General features: G+C 40.5%; 1 protein-coding gene across 12 annotated transcripts in view; it reads left to right on the top strand.

The window, feature by feature from the left end:
• The window catches only part of ERC2 (ELKS/RAB6-interacting/CAST family member 2), a 521,838-nt gene that overhangs the window by 444,906 nt on the left and 60,483 nt on the right, over positions 1-16,449 (top strand). The window lies entirely within an intron of this gene.

Below are 16,449 nucleotides of genomic sequence, written 5' to 3' on the forward strand. Positions count from 1 at the left end.
GTTGTGGAGACTGCAGCTCACACAGATGGCGTGACAGGGTAAATGTGTTGATATTTTATATAACATTTCCATACCTGAGATATTACTAATATACTTAGAAGGACACTTTCAGGCAGATGAAAGTTTCAGGGTTATGTATCCGAAATAGACTACCAAACTTAAAAATGCCTGTGGAGTGCATGTTTTAATAAGAACACTTTTATTGTTTGGATTTTAAACCCAGGATTTGCAAAAAGAGTCATGGTGTTGTGTTAAAGGGGTGGGAATTAAAAAGTGAAAATTGTTGCAAGTGAGAATCGGGGGGAAATAAGCAAAAGCAGGATTGAAATCCTACACTGATTTACCTGGGAGCAAGCCCCATTGAACTCAATGCGACCAACCAGAGTATACATATAGTGTTTAGCTGTTGGTGACTTACAATTGGATACGTTACATGATTCGCAATCCCGTATTAATATGGATCTTTAAAAGGCATTTCCCACAAAATATTAATTTTAGTTTGCAGCTTGTGTTAGTTTTCACATGCACTTTTTAGATATTCACTGTACCCTGTCAGGGAGGGGGTCACTTTTCATGACAGACCCAGAATATCATTCCAAGGCATAGTTCCTGAGTTTCTATCAGTACGCAGATGTGTTTCAACATTGTCTGTGTTTTGATGATAGAGCAGGGCCAGCTACCTTCTTAAGCACCCTCTCTTTCCTCAAAGTACTGTGGGACCTCGGGTTACATACGCTTCAGGTTACATACGCTTCAGGTTACACACTCCGCTAACCCAGAAATAGTGCTTCAGGTTAAGAACTTTGCTTCAGGATAATCGGGCTCTGGCGGCATGGCAGCAGCAGGAGGCCCCATTAGCTAAAGTGGTGCTTCAGGTTAAGAACAGTTTCAGGTTAAGAACAGACCTCCGGAACGAATTAAGTACTTAATCTGAGGTACCACTGTATGTGGAAATATTAACTAATGTGTGCATGTGAGGGGAAGTTAATTGATTGAACTTCTTGTTTCATACTAGGACACTAACTTAAGCTTCCTGAGACCAAATCTAAACTTTCATTAGGTTGAACACAATCATAGATGGCCAATAATGTCTCTTTAAGAATTATTTTTTCTGTCTCTGGGCATGTTCAATCATTGCATCCAAGGCCTATTGGTCATATTGTGTCCCTGAGTCCTGTGCTCTGATTTCAAATATTGTGGGGTTTGCGTGGGCCTTATGCATTTCAGAAGCAGAAAGTAGCATGAAAACCTTGCATTGTATTTTATGTTTTCTTGTCCATTTTGTTTCATGCACTTCTGATGGTAGGCTGAAATGCATGCTGGGAACAGGAAAAGCTTTCTAGAGAGATGTGAAATTTGAAATAGATGAACGCATGTGGTAATTTAATTGTGATTGTGACAATCAAAATACTTTGAAATACAGAGTCCTCAACAGTGCCAAGATTAAATCTTACGGTCCATGCTCAGACTTGCATTTGCACCATTTCTGTGCATACTTCCTTCTGAGATGATCTACAAAGACACCATTTGCAATGTAATTTTGACATGTTCATTTTTCCACTCAAAGACAGATGGAATCCATTATGAATTTTGAATAGACTCACAAACAGTAACAGATGTTGCACTCAAGGTGGGGGTGGAGAGATATTTTCCCCTATATAATTTACCTGCCTGGGAAACCATCATCTGGACAGCTATTCCAGAATATACAGGACAGGTAGGATTGGAAGTCCAGCAATCATAGCCTTCTCTGTGTACAATAAGGCATACTTCTGATGTAAGCTTGAAGCAAGGTGTGTGTTCTAAATCCCATCCAATTCTTTAGCTTCTATTGGCAAGCAAAGCTTTTTCAGTCCTCAAATGGCAAAGACACATGGCTACCATAAACTCTAGGGAGGCAGCCCAAAATGGTGGGCTTGGGTGTGAAACTGACCAAATGGCCTTGCGACAAGCAAGCAGCCTGCCTCACAGGATTGTTGTGAGGCAAAGACATTGTTCTGAGATCCTCGTGGGAAGCACAAAATATAAATGCATCAAATTAAATGATGATTATCACTACTGTTGGTGGTGGTTTTACTTCTGCAAATGTTCCTCTTCCCCTAATTAGTAGCATGTAGATGTATTTCTGAAGAATACATCCCTCACTGATGTATTGGCCTTGCGGTTCTGCTGCTTAAAAAAATGGAGATGTTATCCTGCATTTAGCAGCTTGTCAATGGCTGATGACTGAGGATTTGAACAAGCACGGCAGTGCTGGCCTAAGAACTTTACCCAGCCTGCCAGATAGCTTTAATCCAGTCATATGGGAACACAGACAGCACAGCAGCCACTTCTGAAACATGAGACCACAAGGACAGCTGAATAAATTCAGAGACGTTTTGAACATTCTAACCTTTGTCTTGAGGGTGGGGGGTGGAATCTGATAATGAACAAAAACTAATACCAATTTATTTTGTTTTTGTTCTTCAGTCCGGTAGCTGTTAAGACTTTCATTTTCTTAGGGTTGCTGCGTAACAAAGTATTAGCCAAGCAGCTTCCCGCCCCCCCCTTTCACACTATGGTATATTTAGTTCTGTATGTAGTCTATTCCTTCACACTCATTAAGGAATGAATCTGGTTTCTGTTTTGTTCAATACTGTATATACATTGCACCCATAAATATTTGAACTAAGTAAATATAGTATCTCAAACATGGAAAAGCTTTCATTATAAACTGGGGGCTGGTAGGGTCTTTTAAAACATTCTATTCATTGGCCAAATGTTGCCCTTTAGGAGGGGGGAGTATGTAAGCCAAAAAATATGATGTATTCCTGTCTGCTATATTGCAACAGACTCTTTCCCAGATTATGTCTTGATTTGCACATTTTATATGTCTAGTGATCTGGTGATGAGGGAGCTCTAGGAGAGGCCTGTAGATTCCCTCTGCAGAAACACATGGCTGGCATTCAGCTGTATCTGGGGCTAATTTCCTTCTTTTGCTTCATTTAAGGTGCCTCATTCTGGTTTACAAGCAGTAGAATTGAAAGTAATTTTCTTACTTGGAAATATGGTGGGCTTGTTCCTAAGTGGTAGTAGCAGGGGTTAGGGTTTTTTTTTAAGTGTTAAGTAAAACCAGAATAACTTAAAGAGTCCCCCTGCCCCCAATGAATTAGCGAAGAACAGAAAGATTAGCCATCACAAAACTGCACTTGAAATAATTTTCCTAGAAAGCTACCTAAGAGGAATGAGCAGCAAAACATTTTGTTTCTAGGTCGATAGTGATTTCATATGTGTTTCTAGGTTGATAGTGATTTCATATGTGTACCCTTACGCATGTTTGTAATTATGCTGATTGAAGGCAAAGCACTATTTCATCACATATTTAGAAGGCAATATGTTCACATGGCTAGCATTAAACAGGTACCTGGGTTTTATATAGTTTTATACTTTTTCAATAAAGAATTTAGAGCTGTGTGGCTAGGGTTGTGTATATTCATAAACATGTATTATGCAAGCACGTAAAATAGTGGGTGGTCTAGCCACGTCCACCTAAGCCAATAAGACTGGGGTGATTAAGACACACACGTTTCTCCAGACAGTGGGAATCATCTATTTCCAAATGGATATTTAGCTACTTCAGACGTGCACTTTCATCCCCTAAATATCTGTCATTAAATCAAGAATGGTGGACTCTCAATCAGATGTGTGAACTGTCACCATCAGAAAATGCTGTACATTCACATAACACCAGATGTTGGGAATGCTCTACCTGTGGTGATTAGTTGAGGTTTGTGCCTTCACACATGAAAGTCATCAATTATTGCTAGTCAGCAATGGATATGCACATATGAATCCAGCTGATTAGACTGAAAGCTGCCCATAACTTCACACATTGAAGATATATTTCCATTAATATTGGCAAAATTTCTGGGTCCCCCCCTGCTTTTAATAATGTTGTATTTTATATTTAAGGAGAAACATACCTAGAAATGCCTAGATCCAGCTCTATATGTTGTGCTTCTAATTCATCAACAGCTATGCAACCACTTTTCTTTTAATTTGATGGAAATGTATCTTGGATACATCATCAGTCAGCTGTCAATTGTTATTTCACAAAAAAGAAATCCTAGAAATGTCAGGTCAAACATTAAATATATATTTCTAACATTTAATTTCAAAGCATGAGAAAAAGTAAGGTGGTCAGCCATTCTATAACATTTTTAAAAGCGCATTTCATTTGGCCTCACTGTGTGTGGCAGGCTTTCAGTCTAATTAGCTGAGTTGCTAGAGATTCAGAGCCTGTTCACATGAGTTGCATGTCCCTTGTCCCTCTTGTGTCATGTTTATTGGATTCTAAGCCTGCCAAGCAGGGTTGGCCTTTAATTTCCTGTATGTAATCCTCTCTGGGAGACATTTTGGCTGAAGTGTGGGATACAGTGCTACAAACAAACAAGCAAACAAACAAGCAAACAAACAAACAAAGTGTGAATGAACAATCACAGATTAATCACCACATGTTGACAATTCCTTCCCTTCTCATAAGGGACACTGGTTGGAGGATGAGAGAATAGCAATTTCACCAACTCCATCTTCCCTCTGCCACTGCCTCCAAGCAAACTCCCACACTTCTGAAGGATCTCCCAAGCCTCTGAAGCAAGTTTTGTGGAGGCACAAAGAACCACAAGAGAAAAGAGGAATTAGCTAAAATCACCTTCCGCCAGCAGCAGCAAAGCTTCCTTCCTGGCAGGTCTGGATCCAACCCATGGTGTTCCCTTTAATGGAGCTGTGTTCATAGGTAACCATTCACCTTCAGTTACCTATTTTTGTAGCTCTTGTTTGACTATACATTGGATCTAACCTAACTAAATCCCCAGATGCAGATTTCAAGCAGATATTAAGATGTCAGGATGCCTCACCACCAGTTTTGCATTTTGTATTCTAATTAAGTGGTATACTGGTAAATCTCTGTGCAGATCTGTTTTTTCTCATGCAGGCAGGATTCCAAAATAATGACTGATTAGAGTAAAGGAAGTGAATTATACATTCATGAATTCATTATGTAGGCACACAAAATTTAAATACACTTAATGACAAAAAGCTACACTTCTGGAAATAATGTTTTGCAAAAGCGCTTGTGGAAATCTGTCTTCTTGTATAGCAATCCATTCAGCATATTAACATTCTCAATCAAAGCCAGCATGAAGAAACAAAATGCATGAGGAAGAGCAGGAGTCCCACTAAATGAATTAACATATATTCTATAGCTCTGTTCCAAAACCATTTTTCCATCTGTTTTAACTAAGAATCATTCTATTGTCCTATAGAATATTCAAAACGTGCAGCTAGCCTGATGAGGCCTCATTCTTGTATTCTAATATCATTGTTTTTAGAGTGCTGAAAGTGCGATGAATAGGAACATCAGTGTATTGTTTTTTATGGAAAGTTCTTTGCACCGTCCATCTCACTTGCCCTGGCACCCTTGCAAGACGTACCCCTTATCCTTGTCTTTCTTCCTGACCTGTTACAAGCCTACCACTTTGCAGAACCAACTTTTCCTTAGCATTACTAGTAAACGTAAATCATGTTGGTCAGTTAATATGGTGACTGGAGTAATGTGCTCCCTTACAAATTAAGCAGTTCCTTAGGCATTTATATAAATAACTTTTATGGTATTTCTCTAGGCTCGCTTCTTCTGCGTGGACTCTGTAGGGCTCCATTCCAGGAACCTCCAGAGCTTTAGACAAGATATGATGTGTTCTTACTTCTTCTCACAACTGGAACCTTCTAGTGTAGTGCACAACCACAAAGATAAGTGTTTTCTCACTTACTTCTTTGAGTGGCGCCTCACAGATTCACAAACATATGGCTGGATGGACCATGGAAGATCATTAAGTGGCCCTCTTCAAGGTAGGATGGCCACTTACAAATTACCCCCAAAGAGGAAAGCAGCACTTCAGACTCCAGTGGTACATTGGAATTCAGGAGAAATCCCAGAGATGAAAGTGTTCCTTCATGGGAAGTGCATCCCCTCCCAGAACTAATCTCTAGACATGGGAACCACCCACCCACAGCACTTTTTTACATCTAGTTGGTCATAACCCTTTTGATCACATTGCCCAGGAAATGAATATTAGAGTCTGTATGGTAGTTTTCGAAAACCTCCGCATATAGAGAAAACCATTTCAAGAGAGGCTGTACCACCACCTCTTTCAAGGCATAGGGCAAAACGCCTCCTGAAGCAAGGAACTCCCTAGACCCAGCCAATCAATCCCCTCCTACTATATTTTATCAGCCATAATGGGCAGGGATGAAGAGGACATATTGTTGGCCCCATCACTGCAAGCATCCTGCCTATATCCTGAGGCTGCAACAACTGAAACTGATTCCATAAGGTGTAATTTTATGCTGCTCCAACAGACCTAAATCAATTGTGCCATCAAATTCAGCACAGAATCAGATTCAGCACTGAGTCATTTTGCCTTCAAAGTGATTCAAGTGGAAGGGAGTTCCATGATGACTGAGAAAGCCCTTTCTCCCGTCCTCACTTAGGGGCTGATATTTGTAATTATTCATGTGATTTGCAGCTTCCATTTTTACTGTGTAGGGGTCATGCAGGGGGAACCTACATGTGTTGGAGCCTTGAATACTGTAAGTCTGCTCTTTCACAATCCTAGAGCTTGAGAGTAGAGCCAGGGGACACAGTCCCAATCCAGAAATCCATTTACACCCTCAATGACTTACTGAACAGGTCTTTGGAGGTATGGGGACAATATGACACATAAGATAGAGGAGCAATGGGAACGGAACAAGAGAGCATTCACTTGACAGGAGTGGGGAAAAGAAACTATGAGACTATGGCAAAAGGAGGAAAGTGAGACGGAAGAAATGGAAAAAGCAGGACAAATAACAATGAGCAGACAAAGCTACCACACAGCAAGGGCTTCTCACTAGTCTTTTGTCTTCATTTCCTTCATACAGCAAGAAAATTCATTATACAGGCGGTTTTCACCAAAAAAAGAGATGCAAATGAATTAAAAACAGATCTGCCTCCTCATGAAGGCACAGTAAAGGAAGGAATGGTTTGCTTTATGTAACTTTTCTTGTTGCTGAGAACTCGCTTGTAGAAGGTGATGATAAATGTTAAATGGTTCTAGTAAAACTGCTAGTTCCAAAACTGCATACAATGCTGACGTTTTCATTATATCCAAGGGCTGAAGAACATCCGGCTTTCATCATAACTGTTTTGTTTGGTTATGTATAAAGACTAAATACACTGCCCTTGGGAGATATCTTAGTGTCACCTGCTCCTAAATTGAAAATTACTTGTTTAGCAGAAGTTTTATTGGAAAGGATAATGATCTTTTTCTTCAATGAGACTTCTTTGAAGTGGAGTGGGACAGAAAGTATAATAGGCCAAATCTTTTAGAAAAACACTATCACACAGAAATACATTGTACAAATATTCTAAGCAACCATCCTAAATAAGTTACTAAACTTTGGGTTTTCTTTTTTAACCTCATTCATCCTATATAGAGAGATTGTTCAGTAAAATATTTTTTTCCTCCTTTTTTGGATGCTGCATGGAGAAAACACTATATGGGGGGAAACTAATATTTTAAAGTGGTTGCAATAGCAAAGGTTCTACATCAAATTCAGCTTGACAAACCATTCTATTTTATAACAATATTTGGATGAGGCTGGTTTTACCTGTCTATCAAGGCAGGTTATATAATGTCGGGAGGAAACTGGCAATAAATCACAGCATTGAAGTTGGAGTTAACTCTTTATTAGCAAAAACACAATCTGCACAGACTTGGTGGACTGTCAGACCTAATGATAGATCTTGAGCCCCATGGAGCAGTTGCTGAAACTGAAAGTCCTCACCTCTGCACAGCCATCTAAGTCGCTTCCTCTCCAGTGTTTTTCCCAGAAATTGGAGATTGCGCCTGCATGCAGCCAACCTCTCATCTGCCCTCTTCATGCCTCTTCTGGTTCTGGGAGGCAAGGAGAGAGGGGAGCTTATTGCAGCAGGAGGGGGAGACATCCATGATTGTTCACCAGCTTGACTCATCTCTGCCTCTTGGCCTCTCTCCTCCCACCCTCCTGCTCCAGCTTCTGCCTCTGATTCTTTGCCACAGCTTCTCCCAGCTTATTGAGTCCTGTTACCTCTTCAGCTTCCCACACTGCCTCTTGCCAGTCTTCTCTGTCTTCTCCCTCTGACCACTCATCATTGTCCTACCACCACTACCCAGGCTCTGAGTATTCTTCCCTTGGTGGTTCCTCAGCTGGTTCCTCTCCCCATTCCTCTGCGTACAACCAGTCCATGACATCTAATGACATTTAAAAGTAATAATAAGCACCAGCAGTCTACTTCATTGCTAGCACTTGCTAACTTTTTCTGGTTAAAACACAACCTGAAATAATTCTGAAGCAGCAAAAAATTGTAAAGTGAAAATAATCTCTTAAAGATTGTACGTGTTGTTTCTTTCTCTGTGTGTTAACACAGAGTTTCCCCTGCAGCCTCTTATGTACTTCCTAAATATGCTCTGAAGGCTTTAGGTACCATCTAAAGCAGATTTTGGGGGCACATGAGAAGGGAAGCTGCAGGCAGTAATGAGAAACAGGAAGACTTGTGCAAGATTTCCTTTGTGAAAGTGGGTAGGCATCATGAAATATCATCCCATATCCTTTGACCATATAAAATTAAAGCAATTGCTTGGCTTGATACCTCATGTAAACACACTGAATCATTTTTTTTAAAGTTCATATCAACATTAAAGATGTCTAGTACTTTAAAAAGAAAGAGCCACTCAGTATTATCAAAAGCTTTTTGTGTAATAAGAAACACTAAAGAAACTTATTTGCAACTGCTAACCTCATTGACTACATGAATAATATTTGTAATATTTTCTTTCATTTGCTTATTCCAGGTAAACCCTGTTGGGTCAGGTGCACATACTATATAGACTGATCTCCAAAATTAGTCATACTCAGAGTAAACCCATTGAAATCTATAGTCAGGTAACTTGTCCATTGATTTCAGTGGGTCTACTCTATGGCTAATGTTGGATATCACCCATAATGTTGAGTAAGTCCAGTAGCTAGAATTATCATAGAGTTTATAGACATCATTTAACAATGATACCAGCCTGAAAAATGTTACCAATACACAAATCATGTTTATTCCTTCATTAAGAAGAAAATTATAATTAGCATTTAATGAAGAAGTTTGTATCTTTTGATCTATACGATATCATTAAAAAATTTTTGAGTGGTTTTGGCTAAAATATCAACAAAGATATACATCCTTATCCCTCCATTTGAACACACAATCTTGCTTGTTTTTAGGTTATTACTTGCAAACCTCTTTTCCATTATTAACTTGTTTAGCTTCCTTTGATCTATCTTGTCCATCTCTGGGAGATTTAAACAGTTGAGATAATCTTTATTTTTTTTATTTCCTCTAGATTATTCGATTTAAATAAGATTTTAAAATACTAAAATTCACAAATTCTTGTGTAGGTAAGACATGTTCCAACCCAGTCCAAACTGGATCATTTGTATTTTTGCCTGTTCTTTTTATGATGTGCAAGTAATTTGTTGAGTTCATTGTCATTAAAATAAACTCGTAAATACATTTTTTATTGTATTAAACAAAGAAACAAATAAAGTAAGAGCATGGTATCCAATGGTGGCTGTCTAGTGACAGAAGGGAATCCATCAGTGAAATGGGGAAAAACAGTTTTCTGCAATCCTTCCCACCTTTCTGCAGTACCACACCCCCTTAATCTGTTCTAGAGGATCTGGAGCAGATTTAGAGGAGATGTGGGACACTGCAGGAAGGAGAAGGGATTTCTGAAAATGCCCTGCCCTTCTGTTGCCAGACAGTCTCCACTGAATGATTAATGTTAAAGGATTGTAATTTTGCACATTGTACTGTTTTTGCAATGTGGTATTGAAATATTGGTGTTTAAGAATTGCTATTATTGTTTTAGTTCACAGTTAATATAGCACTTTACAATCCAAAACCACCTGCTTAGAACAGCAGTAAATGGTGAAGGCATAACTTATTCATTAAATCCTTATCCCACTGAATAAAAAGTAAATTTCCCATTAATTTGAAAAGTGTCAGAATTCTAGCCACACGTGTTAAAATATCGCCAAGCTTTATCTGCTGTAAATCTTGCAAAAAGTATATTTTAGCTGTCTCATGAGAATTTACATTCTGTACTTAAACAATGAATTATTGACATTTTGAAACCTATCTACTTGTGTTTTATTCTCAAGCACTAAAATACCTGTCCGATTTTTACCCTTCTATTTCTTTATTTTCGATTCAGCTTTATATCTTTGATTTATAGGAACAGAATATTTATAATTTCTTATTTACTGAACATCATTAATTTTTTGTCTATCCAATGGTAGTAAGCTACACATTTCATTATGTGCCTGTACTTAAAATTCTGAGAAGCTATAGGATAAGTGAGTACCAGATTCAAAACGGGTTAAGCACACAATGACAGATAAAATTGTATGCGAAAGGGTTTCATTCCATGACTTAAGGAAGAGTATTTCCTGTACAGTGAATATATTATTTTAGCTTATCCTTACAGTAAGGTACTTTGGACAAGCACAAAGGTGAAATGTTACATCCTAACAATGTCAGCCATCTTCACCTGTTTGAATCTTTGGGTGTGTGCAGATGGAAGGTAAAAGTAAAGGACCCCTGGACGGTTAAGTCCAGTCAAAGGCGACAATGGGGTGAGGCGCTCATCTCGCCTTCAGGCCAAGGGAGCCGGCCTTTGTCCACAGACAGCATTCCAGGTCATGTGGCCAGCATGACCACTTCTGGAGCAACAGAACACCATGACGGAAGCCAGAGCGCACAGAAACAGAGTATACCTTCCTGCTGAATTGGGAAATGTGAGGGAATGGAAGACAGAGGTGTGTTTTAGTGCAAAACACATACATTATGACATCCAAGGGTCCTGTCTGGCAAGACTAGCCTGAAACATTTTTCTGTCTGAGCCACAGAACAAGAATGTGCCCATATACAAAAGTGAAGTGAAGTAGCAATTTCAGTTTACATTAACACTGGCAGAGTCCTCCACCCAGTGCTACAAAAAGAGGTTCCAGAACTCACCATGAACGCCTCCCTTGTTCTCTTATAATGACAATGGCGTCCACCTGAGAGGTGCCGGAACTGACTCCTGTGAGTTCTGGCTGAAAAAAAAGCCCTGCCTTCACCACACCTGAGGACAACTGGTTAGCGGGCTCAGCATAGGCCATCTGGCACAAACAGCTCTGTCCCACACTGTACTACGCTTGGCACCCCCTAGCACCTACCCCGTGAGGCAGCTGCCTCTACCTAATGGTAGGGTCATCAAGAGTAGGGCCCTGACCTGAGCAGACCTGAGTTACCAGGGGTGTGTTTGCACTTCTTCCACTGTGGCTGTTTTCCTTTCCCATCACTATTCCCTACTACTCATTGCTGAACAGGGTTTGGATGCTGTATAACTTGCATGGGCAGATTGGCATCATATCTATCCCCGGTTGATTTCCCTACTATGTACTTCTCTGCCCTTTTCCTAAGTGTGCACATGTGTGTCAACACTTTTATTATAGCAAAAACAACAGTTTGAATTTGAAAGTTGGGGTTTTACATTGTGTGAAAGCGTTAGGGAAACCTGCCAACTTTCTGTTCAGATTTGCTATGGGTTAGTAAAAAAAAATTGGGGGGGACGACTCAGGTTCAAGGCATGGACACTTTCAGAAAGCAGGCTCCCTATTATTCAACAAAGCTGCTGAGTGACTTAGGGAGAAATCTGAAGCTGTCTGGGTTGGTGGCTGTAGAGAAAACCTCCATTATTGAAGACCTCCTTGGGATGGTAGTAGAAAACTTTACCTCCAATAGCAGTAGAAGAAAAGGGGTGTGCCAAAGTAGAAGTGGAGAGGAAATCTATGAACTCCAGACTTTCCAAAGCAATGTGTGAACAGCTAGCCTTTGAAATTCATGCTTATCTGAATTTTGTGATTCTGTTTTCCAAACAATGTTTACAAAAATAGATTGAAAGTGTGCATAAAAATGGATATATTAGTAAAAGCAGCATATAAAAACGTGTTCATTGGGAGAAATTCATACTGAAATGCTGACGGAATTTTCCTGACGATTTTGTTCAATTCTCAAAATTTGGAGAACTGGGAAACTGAAAAACTGAGAGAACCAAGATTGATAGATACTTCCATACCTAGTAAAGGATACATCAAGGGACACCATAGATGTGCAGGATCCAGATCCTGCCCATTCCCCAAGCATACACAAGGAAAAAATAAATACACCAACCCTGGTGATGATGGCTGTCCCCCACCTCCCAGTTGAAATAATGGGAAGGGGGGGGAATTAAAAAGCAAAACAGTGTAGGGATAAAAGGAAGAAGACGTGCACCTGGTTTCTGCGCTGGCTGGAGTGAGTCTGGCGGCACTTCAACAACTAGTGATTCCTTCTCACGAACTCTCCTCACCCCTCCCCATAGGATTGCTTTTGTTCTGGTCTGTTGTTAATGAGCATGTTATTTTAGGAACAAATGAAATATGGTTTAATTCTCCAGAAATACTTAGCAAACTGTTAATGAAATAAATATTGCTTAAGCAGGCTCTTCCATAGAGTGGGTCGACGTTAGCTCCATCTGACACGGGTTGCTTATAATCGAACGGCATTTTAAAAATTCACACTTTTTCACTTGAGGTAGTAACTTTCCATAGCCATCCCAAGTTTATAGCAAGCCCCGTATTCATTTATAGTCATGGTATATACATATGAGTTGTTGTTTAATTTTTTATCCAGCATTGTTACAGAAATGTGCCAAATCTGATTCTAATTGTGAAGAATACTAAAGGAATTTGGAAAGCATGCCCAGAAATCCAGCACCATTTAAATAAAACACATGTGTATTTTAAATGTTTTAGCAATCTTTGTCAGTACTAAATCCTGTTTCCTGATACCAGGCTTCAATTATGTTTTTTTTTTTAAAAAAAAAAGCACTCTTGCTCGTCCAGTCTATGGTCTTTGTGTTACACATATTAGCTAGTGTCATGCGTATTAGTAGTTCAGTGAAAGGACAAAATGTTTGTTTGTTTTTAAAAGCAGTAGTGATTGCAGCAGCATTTATATCCCTGGGACTATTAATGAAGATAGGTTAAAAAATTTTTTTTACTCCAGTCTGGTCTAGTACAGGTGTGGGGAACCTTTTGCTGAACTGCAGATCCCATCAGCCCTAGCAAGTATGACCAATGACCAATGATGATAGGAGTTGTAGTCCAGCGGCATCTGATGAGCCAAAGGTTCTCCTCCCTTGGTTTGGTAGTAGTTGATGAGAAAATGCAGAAAACTAGCTCATAGAGATAGGTAAGCAAAAATAATAGCTCTTGTCATGCTGTTTGGCTCTCATGAAGGAGAAGCACCTGATGGAAATACTGGTCCACCTGGATGAGAGTAGTGGATGCTGCACTATGCTGATGAACTGGTTGTCTACATTTCATATGAAGGTGTTCTGCTAAATCAGAAGTATTTCCTGATATGTCAAAACTGAAGGTCCATGTTACTAAAAATGAAGATTCTGTGCTATCTTCTGGATCCATGTGCTCCTGGTTTCCTGTATGTTGGAAGCAGCTTAGAAACAAGGATGAGAGCAGGTAACTGCGTGAGTGCTGAGAAGGGAAGAAGGACCTGATCTCTAGAGCCTTCCAGAGGGTGAGTGGGTCAGGTGAGCAAATTTGAGTGGTGGTGGCAGCTGCTGCTGCTGCTGTTGTCCTCCTCAGCATCTTCTCACTCACTTGTTCCATTCCTGTTGTTCAGAAGAAGGTTGTTACTGGCAGAAAGAAGGAGCAGCAAGGGTTATTTTTATTGTAGTAAAATCCCCCTTTCAGATTCTCTCCCCAGTGGCCCAGTTCAGTTCCTCTTTCTGTTGGAGCAAGCAATCATTCAAAGGGTTAGAAAGACTGAAGCATAATTCTTTTCTTTTCCATGCAGCACTGAGTTGACAAGAAGTTGAGTTTGGTGCAAATTCCTAGCTTTTCATTATTTGGGAAATAGGATCTATATTCACTTGTTGCCCCAAAATAGATACTGAATGGACAGAAAGGGCAGCGGGGCCATGCCTGCTGATTCCACTGTTGAACTCTAGACATTCGGTGGAAGTATGAAATAGGCTTCTAGACACATATAACTGTGTGCCTTTAAGTTCCTCCATGATCAGGACCCCTGATTTCACATCATTTCCATTCTCGTAGAGGACACCCCCCCCCATACATTTGGATACATATAGACTAAGGTTATCAGATTTTTTTCAATGAATCTGGGGACACTTTAATTATAATTACTACACATTCGGGACGTTGATGCTGCAGCAATGGCAGTGGCAGAGGGGTGGCCGCTGCCTTGACCTCAATCGCCACGTTTCCTCTTCCTCCAAGGCTTCTACCTCATTTCTCCATGAGCCTGGGCAGCCCCTGAGTTGTTGGTTCTTCGGTGGTGGTGGGGAAGTCGTGCACGGTGGGTCAGGCATGGAAAGCGGAGAAGGAGGTCCGAGAGCGGAGGTGGCTGCGAGGCTCGGGCAGCGCAATGCCTCCCTTCCCATCGGAGCAGCCCCAATCCCATTCCTACTTGTGTGCAAGCAGGAGGGGGCAGTGATCCCTCAGCTGGGAAGGGAGGCTTCACACTGCCTAACTGAGAGATCCATGCCCCCTCCTGCTTGCATGGAAGCTCTGATAGGCAGCGTGAAGCCTCCCTTCACAGCTTAGTTGCTGGGATCAGGGAAGGTGGAGGCAGCCCGGAAGCTGCATCTTAGAGCTCCTGCACCACCATCATATGGGGACTTCTGAGCAGCTCCTGAAGCCTGCCAGAGCCAACTGCTCTGGGCTGCTGTGTTTCTTGGGGACATTAGATGAAATCCAGGGACATTCCAGGGATGGAATTTGTTGGGGGACTTATTCGCAAATCCGGGGACTGTCCCTGGGAAACGGGGACATCTGGTAACCCTAATATGGACCCCCTTTTCCACTTAAGACATGCAGGTTGGGGTGAGGCCTGTGGGTGCTATCCTGCTTCCACCTCTATGTATTTAGTATGCACATATGAAAAGGGCATGGAAAGAACTGCAGTTACAGTAGGCAGTCACAAAGTATCCAAATAATCAGATGGCTGATTCCATGTGTGGATGTGGTCAACCTAACTGTAGCAAAAAAATTAATATTTTTCGGATGGTGGGGGGGGGAACCCACAATTTTTACAAGTCAGTGGAATTTGGAGTGGTATGATTTGTTCCATTCACACCAGCAGTTAAGCAAAGAAAGATGTCTGGATATATTTTCCATCTTGTCCCTTGGTTCTCCTGCTTTGCTCTTTCCTTGATAAAGTTTTGGCAGTTAGGTCATTAAAATGCAAAATTATTGCCCCTCAGACATCCAGTGATCCACAGTTGCTGACCTTCTGCTGTCAGAAAGCTTTGAGTAATCAGCTACATTGGGAACGCTTGTAGCCTGTGGACCATGACAGTGGTGTGGACATCTTTCTCATCCTGACGGGGAACGAGTGCCGCAGGCAGTGTGTTCAACATAGCGTCTGCATTAGTTCATTTCATATGTGGTTGAGATTCTTTGCTTTTGCTTTTCTGACTCATATGAAAAATACAACCATCCTTCAAAGTCATCATAGCACGTTCTGAATTCTATTTCTGTGTCCCTCAGGTGATATAATCTGTTGTTTAATACCCATACAATTGCCATGCTGATATTAAATTAAGCATTGCAGCTTAACGTGGAATGCGTGGATACTTGAAACAGAATTAAAAAAACACCTAGGTTTCATAGCAATGTATGTTACTAGATGATAGAACAATGTTAGAATTAACTTGTCTCTCCTTTTTAGGCAGAACCATTTTCCATATCTGAATATACTATTTGCCCCTGAAGGAAAAATTCAGATGTGACAATTCAGATTGTGGCACACATCCCCCTTTCCTAGCATTTTGATTCTGATCCAGGTTGGGGCTACTTTGATATTTTTACAAGCAAGCAAGCAGAAGCCTTGAGATATCCCCATCTTATTTCTATCTTGTCTGGTTTGGCACACCCTTGGGTTTGTGGTTTGCAGATGAAAGCAGGAGAAAGATAGGAATTTGAGCAAGGGACACCCTTGACTCAGTCTACTACCATTACTTTTCTGGCAAACAGACAAAGATAAAAAGAAAGAAAATAAGTGCCATACTCCAATTCATCTCCCCCACTCCATTTTCTTTTATCCTGTTGCTTATACTCATTATATTTTAAGGGTCTTCCTTTCAGTTTAAAAATAAGGCTTTAAAAAAATTATTTTACTCATTTCTGACAAATTTCACAATAGGAAGAAGGTAGTATGAATCACTCAGACTTTAGGGGAGGTGAAAGGGCTTAAATCCTGTATGTGTGGCTTCT

Source organism: Podarcis tiliguerta (genome assembly GCF_965153285.1).
Source record: "Podarcis tiliguerta genome assembly, chromosome: 2".
In the NCBI taxonomy this organism is placed as follows: domain Eukaryota; kingdom Metazoa; phylum Chordata; class Lepidosauria; order Squamata; family Lacertidae; genus Podarcis; species Podarcis tiliguerta.